Source organism: Cyprinodon variegatus, unplaced genomic scaffold, assembly GCF_000732505.1.
Source record: "Cyprinodon variegatus isolate N-32 unplaced genomic scaffold, C_variegatus-1.0 Scaffold462, whole genome shotgun sequence".
NCBI lineage: Eukaryota > Metazoa > Chordata > Actinopteri > Cyprinodontiformes > Cyprinodontidae > Cyprinodon > Cyprinodon variegatus.
Genome location: NW_015150915.1, coordinates 235,844 through 244,346, shown reverse-complemented (window position 1 = coordinate 244,346; position 8,503 = coordinate 235,844). Strand labels below are relative to the sequence as shown.

General features: G+C 36.9%; 1 pseudogene; it reads right to left on the bottom strand.

Moving 5' to 3' along the window:
* Positions 1 to 7,742: 7,742 nt before the first annotated feature.
* The window catches only part of LOC107094077, a 1,591-nt pseudogene continuing 830 nt past the window's right edge, over positions 7,743 to 8,503 (bottom strand).

Sequence of the window (8,503 nt, the reverse complement as noted above, 5' to 3'; positions counted from 1 at the left end):
AGCCACCAGCCCAGTTCATCAGATGGACTAACTTTACTCTCTAAGTTCTAAGAACACTTTGGATTCACTGAATGATCTCAGTATTAAATGTAGAGTTGATGTTTAACCAGGATGAAAGCATGTTGATGATCACAATCAGAGCTGGACATTGACTCTCTGTACAGATAGAACTTCCTGCACTTTTATCTTTATTGTCCTCCATCATGGAGGAGCTGCAGGAGCTCTGCAGGCTAAAAAAAAAAACAGAACTTGAGGACTCTGGACCCAGTTCAGTGAAATGAATATGAAGCATTTCATAGGAATAAAAATGGACAAATATAACTGCATCCTGTGTTGGTTGGACTGGATTAAACTGCTGTTTGAAAATCAGTCCCACAAAGTGGCTCTTATTCTTGCTAGTCTTCCTAAGATTACAGTGTTTAAATAACATAAAAATGTAAAAAAAATCCTTACAATTTTTACATCACAGTAAAATACATTAAAATACACAAACATGATCAAATATAAATTGCACTAAGATTGAAAAAGATAAACCCATAATATGCTGCATAATTCTTAAAAAAATAAATATATATGTATATTGGGAAACAGTCAAGACCAAAATCACTGAAACAATGACCCTGCTAAGTAATCTTTGATGTTTCTTTTAGAATAAACTTCATTCTCTATGAGGATTATGATGATTTTTTTTAATGGAAGATAAGTCCTCCTCAGTAGTTCAGTGGGTAGTACTGCGACCTTGCAGCAAGAATGTTCCGGGTTTGATTCCTGGCCTGGGGTGTTTCTGTATGTTTGCATATTGTCCCTGAGCATGTGTGGGTTCTCTCCAGGTACTCCAGCTTCCTCCCACAGCCCAAAAAGATTAATTGGCTTCTAGAAATTCTCCTTAGGTGAGAGTGTGTGTGTGAATGGTTGTTTGTCTCTGTGTTGCCCTGCGATGCACTGGCAACCTGTCCAGGTTGTACCCCACCTCTCACCCGTAGACAGCTGTAGATAGGTACCAGCACCCCATACGACCCCGCTTGGGATAAGTGTGACAGAAAATGGATGGATGGATGGAGGACAATTTTACACATTTAGTTGATCTGCTACAGTTAGTGTCCGATGAATACATTCTCTGCTCAGTGAATGCCTTTCCCGCTTTTGCTATCAACACCATTCTATATAATTTCTGACAAAACATTAAGAAAATGTTTAAAAGTTACCTTTTTCAGTCATATTTCAATACATTTTCTCATCAATGTCCGAGAATTTAGGGCGACGCACGCTCCTGCAAGAGGGGAGGTATTTCTCAACATTTATTGTAATGACCTCCCAATCTTGGACCCAATATTCAGGCAGGCAAATCAGGACAGGTTTCAAACAAGCTTTAATCATAAATAAAGGGAGCACCTGGACATCAGCGGGACGGATAACCGAATTCTCTGCAGAGACAAAAAACTCAGGTTAGTGACTAGAATGTCTGGATGATGATGACTAGGATCAAAAGTCACTGACCTAGTTAAGAGTTCAGTCTGTTGTCCACCGCTTACGGCCGTAACTGCTTCAGAGCTCAAGTGATGACAAGCGACCATCAGCTGACGCCGAGGAGGCACCAGCGTCCCTGAGGGGATATCCAGAGCCGAAGTACAATCTAAACCAAGTTGATAGACCAGGAGATCAGAAAGCCGAAGAGGTACCGAAGGAGAATCCAAGCCGAGGTCAGTAACACACTTCAAGTTTGGTAACCAGCAGAATCCAGGAAATCAGCTCAAGAACTAAACTGACAAAGCAGACAGGAACAAGACAGGAATATCCAGAGGCGGAAAACGGGTCAGATCAGAATCACTTACTTACTTGGACGCTAGCGTTATTCTAAAAAAAAAAACAAAAACAGCTCAAATAATCTGGCGCTGATGGTAGGCAGACAAACAACATAAATAGCAGAGGGAATCAGGTGGAAACTATCAGCGATAATCAGCCGCTGGGCCAATTAGACAGGTGAACAGGAGCAGATCAAAAAGCATCTTCATTCAGGGCATCCACGCATAAGAGATATGAAAACCTTAAAAATATGTTTAAAAGTTCCCTTTTTGTTTATATTTCAATCCGTTTTCTCATCAATGTGCGAAAGTTTTCTAGAGCTAGAGTCAAGATACATTTTTAAAAACCTTGGAATCTTCACGTCATAAGAGAATTTCTAAACACAGATTTTATATTATCCTCAAAAGCAAATATTTTGTCCCCAAAGTCAGATTTTTGTACACACTATATTGTTAACATAGGACCTCTATAATTGGAAGTGGGACACTCTATTTTTTGCAGCAAAAACACAGTAACAAATGAGTAAGAAAATAATTAAAAAATTTGTCAAAATCTTAAGCAAGAAGACACAATTTCGTATGATTTTGCAAACCAAAAAAGTAAACCTGTTATTTTAAATTCTGTGGGTAGCACACACATCATGAATGCCTTTTGTTAAACTAGCAATTTTAACCTAGTATAATTTAGATTAATTCCAAGATAACAGTGAAATTGATCTAAAAAAAGCTATGCCCACACATTGTAATTAAGTAATTTAGTGAGAAGAGAAAGTCAATGAATTGGTCTACATATAATGCCAGTGAAAGGTAAGTGTCCATATTTAAGAAGAGGAATAATTGTCTATTGTTTTTACAGCTCTGGGAATAATTCACTCCTTAAAGATTAATAGAAAATATGACATTTTGGTTTACCCAACATACAGGCAGCTGCTTTAATCAACTATCCATGGAGATTTTTAATAGCAGGAGACATATCAGAGATCCCGGAGCATCTTTCTAACAATTTTTTTTAAACCACTATCTTCTATTTTAAGTTTTCCATGCATTAAGCCTTTAGAATTTTACAAAATGTGCTTATTTGATTAATCTAAGATGTTAACCCACTGGCTTTATTTAAAAAATAAAATATTAGAAATTATTAAAGTAGTTAGCACCCTCTGCTGGCCTAGTGATTAACCTTTCCGTTTCCACAAACCTGGGAATAGACTTATTATTTATACACATTAAAGATTCACATTAAAGATTCAAAGATTCATAATTCAATGTTTTCCACAGTTTTTAGCATCATTTGCCAATGCGCAATTTTTTTGTCTATAAAATGAACATATTCTTAAAACCTTAATTTTGTTTCCTACTTTTTCAATAGATTTTCCTGTCTTCACAGTTGCCTGATTATGGTGCAGTGTTTGTCCTGACAAATTGGGCCATGATTGTTCACAACTTCATAGAATTTATTCATAAATATTTCTAAGGCATTCTTAACCTCCTGTTTTTCACAAACATCTTCTCATAGGTCAAGATTAAAGCTTTTATATGACCTCCTTAAGATAATCCTCTTGAGTAGATTAAGATTAAGATTAAGATTGACCTCCTTGATTTAGATAATATATTTTTTCCTCGATAAGGCAATCATGTTATGATCACTGTAGCTCAAAGCTTTGATGCAACCTGTGAAAAAAGCTCAGGAATATTCTTGAATATAAGATCTTTGCATGTAGACCTGTCTTTCCCAAATGAAATTCTTTTCGACTTATTAAGAACCCAATATAGATGACAAACACTAGTTAAAAAATCAGCTTCTTAAACAATGGACAATATTTGGAGAACTAATCTATATTAAAGTCATCTAATATAGAGAAGTGTGCTTGTGCTCTGAGAAGGTTGCAAGTATCCGATTCGATCCCCAAAGACTGCTACTCTGGTTCCTGAGGAACCTTAAACCCACACTGCTCCCCAGGCGCTGCACAATGGCAGCCCACTCTCTCCAAGGGGATGGGTTAAATGCAGAAATACATTTCTCCAATGTGAGATCAATAAAATTCAATTAAATTACTATAAAGATGTGTTTTCTTTCATCACATGTCCTTTCAACATCGCATAGATCAATCAAAAGCCAACATTGGAACTAAACTCATTATAGCAACAGCCAAATAATGAAGGCTTCTTCTACTGGGTTTAAATCTGTAACTGTAGTAATTCATTAAAAGATCCTTTCTCAAATCTTCTTATATATAAAGAACCACTCCACCTCCATATCTATTTCTCTCTTCAACAGGAATTTTAGGGCGAGTCCCTAAGACTGCAAATATTTTAATGGGCTAAAATCAAACCACTTTCAGAAAAACCTAAAAAAAAAAAAAAAATCTGTTATATTGTCAAAACTTAATGAAATTATTCATTAAAGATTAAATAATCAAGCTATGTCAGAAAATCGGAAGTCCAAATTACATGATTCTCATTTGGCCACATAATCAGTTAATCATTGTTAGGAATCCAGTTTGTCTGGAGGAGTATTTGAGCAGTGGGCTGTCACTACCTCAACGCCAGAGTGTTTGCCAGTTTTGGGTACTCTAGCCAAGCTGAGATTAGCTTTGTCTTGTTTGATTGTCTTTGCTGTTCAGCAGGGAAGCCGCCCTGTGAAAATTGGATACCTGGACCTTCTCCCCCTGGAAGGAACAGCTGAGAATACACTGAGCAGTGCCTCCATTCCTCAGTCTTAAATATTTTATCTCAGTAAACACGTGGTACATGTACTCACATTGTGATCAGATCATTTTGTTTAGTGTCCATGTAGACAGAGATTTTGAATTTCTGATCAAAAAGGTTTAGATCGGATCGTGGAAGTTATGGGCATCTAAACATAGCAAATTAAATGAAACAGCTTCAGTTTTCTAGCAGAAAATGGAAAATGATGTTTATCCTTGAGGCATAGCAGACTAATCTTAACTCTTCAGGGTCTTCCTCCTTCCTGCTTTCCCAATCTTTGTATCCTCTCAATTTCAATGCCTTTAGGATTGATACCAAGAGAAAATGTGGGTTTTGACAAGAGATTTTTAAACAGTCAAAAAATGTCATGGTATTTTATCTATGATGCCATCAATGATAATGTTCTCCCTCCTGAGCTTATTCTCTGTATGTTCCAGTTTTATGAACACATGTCCTTCACTTCCTGTTTGAAACCAGTTTCTTCTCCCAATGTTTTATTTAGCTTCGGATTTAGTGTGTGTTGAATTCATCTCCTCCATTTCCTCCTGTGTGGCCTTCTAGTTCTTTAAATCACAATACACATGAAGTTCTCCTGCTGCTGAGTCATCATATCTTTAAATATTTATTTTTATTATTTCCAACATCTGTGTGAGCAAGGAAGTAGAGACAAAGGACTAATTTTCACAAGCTGCAGCTTTATAGGAGGCATCTTACTAGGATGAACCAGCAGATGTTAAATGAATCCACTTTTCAGTCGAGGCCTATCACGCCTTGCAGTCTGGGTGTTTCCTAGATCAGATTCCTGGTTTGATGTATTTAACAAAATATGAAGAAATATATAGAGACACATATCACTTTGTTGCAGAGAGTGCATAATCTGATAAAGGTGTGACTGGATCAATGTGATGTTTGGTAGATTCAGACCAGCAACTCACTCAGAGGTATAGTATGGCAGCCATTTTCAGCTGTCCTACCATACCTGCTAAGTTTGAATTCAACAAGAAACAAACAGAATAATCAGAGTCTAAAATGAAGNAAATTCAATCAAATTAATATAAAGATTAATTTTCTTTCATCACATGTCTTTTCAACATCACATAGGTCAATCAAAAGCCAACATTGGAACTTAACTAACTATAACAACAGCCAAATAATAAAGGCTTCTTCTACGGGGTGTAGTAATTCATTAAAAGATCCTTTCTCAAAAAAACTAACAGTACCTCCATATCTATTTCTCTCTTCAACACAAGTTTTAGGATGAGTCCCTAAGACTGCAAATATTTTAATGGGCTAAAATAAAACCACTTTCAGAAAACCTAAAAAACAAAGTCAGTTCTATTGTTCAAACTTCATAAAATTATTCATTAAAGATTGACTAATCAAGCTATGTCAGAAAATCGGAAGTCCAAATTACATGATTTTCATTTGACCACATAATCAGCAAATCAGTTAGGAATCCAGTTTGTGTGGGTTGTTTCGTCCATCCCAGCCCTCCGGCTCTGCAGGTCCGCCAGGTGGCGGTCGTTGACGGGGGGGTAATTTTAGGAATCCAGTTTTGTGTGGGTTGTTTGTTTGTTTCTTCTCTCTCCACCACCAGGTGGTGCACTGTCCTCGTTGGGCCTCCCTGCACACCTGCGGCTCGTTGGTTCATTACTGGAGGAGTATTTGAGCAGTGGACTGTTACTACCTCAACGCCAGAGTGTTTGCCAGTTTTGGGTACTCTAGCCAAGCTGACATTAGCTGAGTCTAACCTAGCTTTGTTTCTCTGAGTCTTATGTGTTTTTTGTCTTTGCTCTTCAGCAGGAAGCCTCCCTGAGAAAAATGGAACTCTGGAACTTCTCCCCCTGAAAGGAACAACTGAGAATACACTGAGCAGAGGAAAACCTCCATGTGATCCGTTCAAGTTCCCATCGGAAATCCAAGTGACAGTACGCTCCATTACTCCTCTGGGTCCAACGTATGTCTACCTGTTCACAAGTTCCCTCTTCTCTGGAAAATCCCACACAGACTGGATTCAAGATTTGACAAGAGCCTCCTCAAACGTAAGTCCCTCTCCAGCATTATTCAAGCTGCAGTCAATTTTCCTACAGTCCCTGAACTGATCTCTGTGATCTCCCCTTCAGACTATCCAGTTCCGGTTCACTGAGTTCCAGATCCAACCTCTGTATACACAACATCAAATAAACCTGTTGAACTTTTCCCCGTGTTCTCTGAGTAGTTTCTCTGCATGTGGGTCAGATACCTTAAACCGATCATGACATTATACCTAAATGTAGATTTTTCTCCCCTTTCCTTTGCAACCTTTAGTTTTGGCCACAAATCCTTTCACCTCTGCAGCACTTACTCTAAGAAATCCTCATTAGACACAAATAATTGGACAGAAGGCCTGATCAGATCAGAAATGTTNGTTCCTCACCTCTATGCTCTATTAATCACCTGTCTCTATGGAGATATGCAGATATTTGAAACATAGATGTTCATAGTAATCAGTTCTATTTATTAGGACCTGTCAGTTTGAATAGTTTGAATTCATTATTCTGCTTCATTTTGGATCATTTCCAAAGAGAAAACATCAGTTCTGTTGTTTTACTTTAATGTTGAACAGCTGATTGGAGCATCTACAATCAGAGATTCAACATTTTCATCTTCAGGATTGATTTTTGATTTATTCTGACTTTACCAACATAAACAGATTCATGCGATGATCAATATTCTGGATTACAGCATCTATTTTCATCATCCTTAAACTTATATTATCTTAATCAGTTTTATATCTGTGCAGCTTTCAACGTTTTCAGTGAGGCGATTGAACTCAAGTTCAATAGAACTTATTTTTAATACAATAGAAGAATTAAAAATAAAATTTACCTTTATTTACTTTAGAGAGTTTCTAAGATCAATAATATAACAAAAAAGTATTTATATTTATCCCCTTAATCCAGTAGAAACTAAAATGTGTTCTGGACAATTCACAAAACTTTGTATGACACGAAAACATTTTAAATTAAATCAATGGCTTGTTTTTTTGATATTAGAACTAAAAAAGTATTTCAATATTAGATCTTAGATTTTCTGTTTTCTGGGAATTTATTCAGTAGACAAGTATATTGTGACAAACTTTAAACTGAACTGAAATTATTGAAAATACATTGCTTAAATATACAATTAAAAAGTAATAAAGGACTTAAGAAAAAAAAAAAAATCATATTATTGCTCAAACGTTGCTAAAAAACAAACATTACATTTTCGATTGCAATACAAGCCATTTAAATTCTAATTTACATTTAACAATCATTTTCGGGCATAGAAGAAAAATTAAAAGTATTTTTCCAAATAACTTTCATCACTTTAAAGTTAACTTGTCAGAAAATAATAAAGAAACCTCAGATTTACTGATTTTGATGTCAGATTTTTTAGCATCAGCAGCTTTTAAAACAAAGAAATAAGGAAAAAGTTTCTCAGTGAAAGTGTCTCTGTGAGTGTAGATGTTAGACATGTCTTCAGGGTCGTAGAAGGACACCTCCCCCCTGTCAGCTGGACTCTGATCCTCTGGAGACTCTTCTTCACTTTGAGGGTGTGACTAAAACTATTAGAGTATTTTCCATCATCATGCTTTAAACACCAGATTCCAGATTTTGGTGAAGCATATCTGTCCCTCTTCCTGTCAAAAGACTCTTTAACAAAACCAATATTCCATTTAGGATGATCTCCAACCTCCACCTCCCAGCTGTGTTTCCCTGAGCTGAAGCCCTCAGAACCAAAAACACTGGAGTACTTAATGTTTCTCTCTGGAATATCAGGAAGCTTCTGCCATGTGTCTCCTCTTCTCACACTGGTCAGATCATCAGACAAATACAGACATTCATTAGCAGTGTTTGGGTCCAGAATGACAGGACTGAAGTGGACCTTGTCCTTCATCTTCTCCCAGACTCTGAAGGACAGGTTGCCCAGGTGTTTGGCCACATCTATCAGAGCTCCTGAGACCAGCTGTGGAT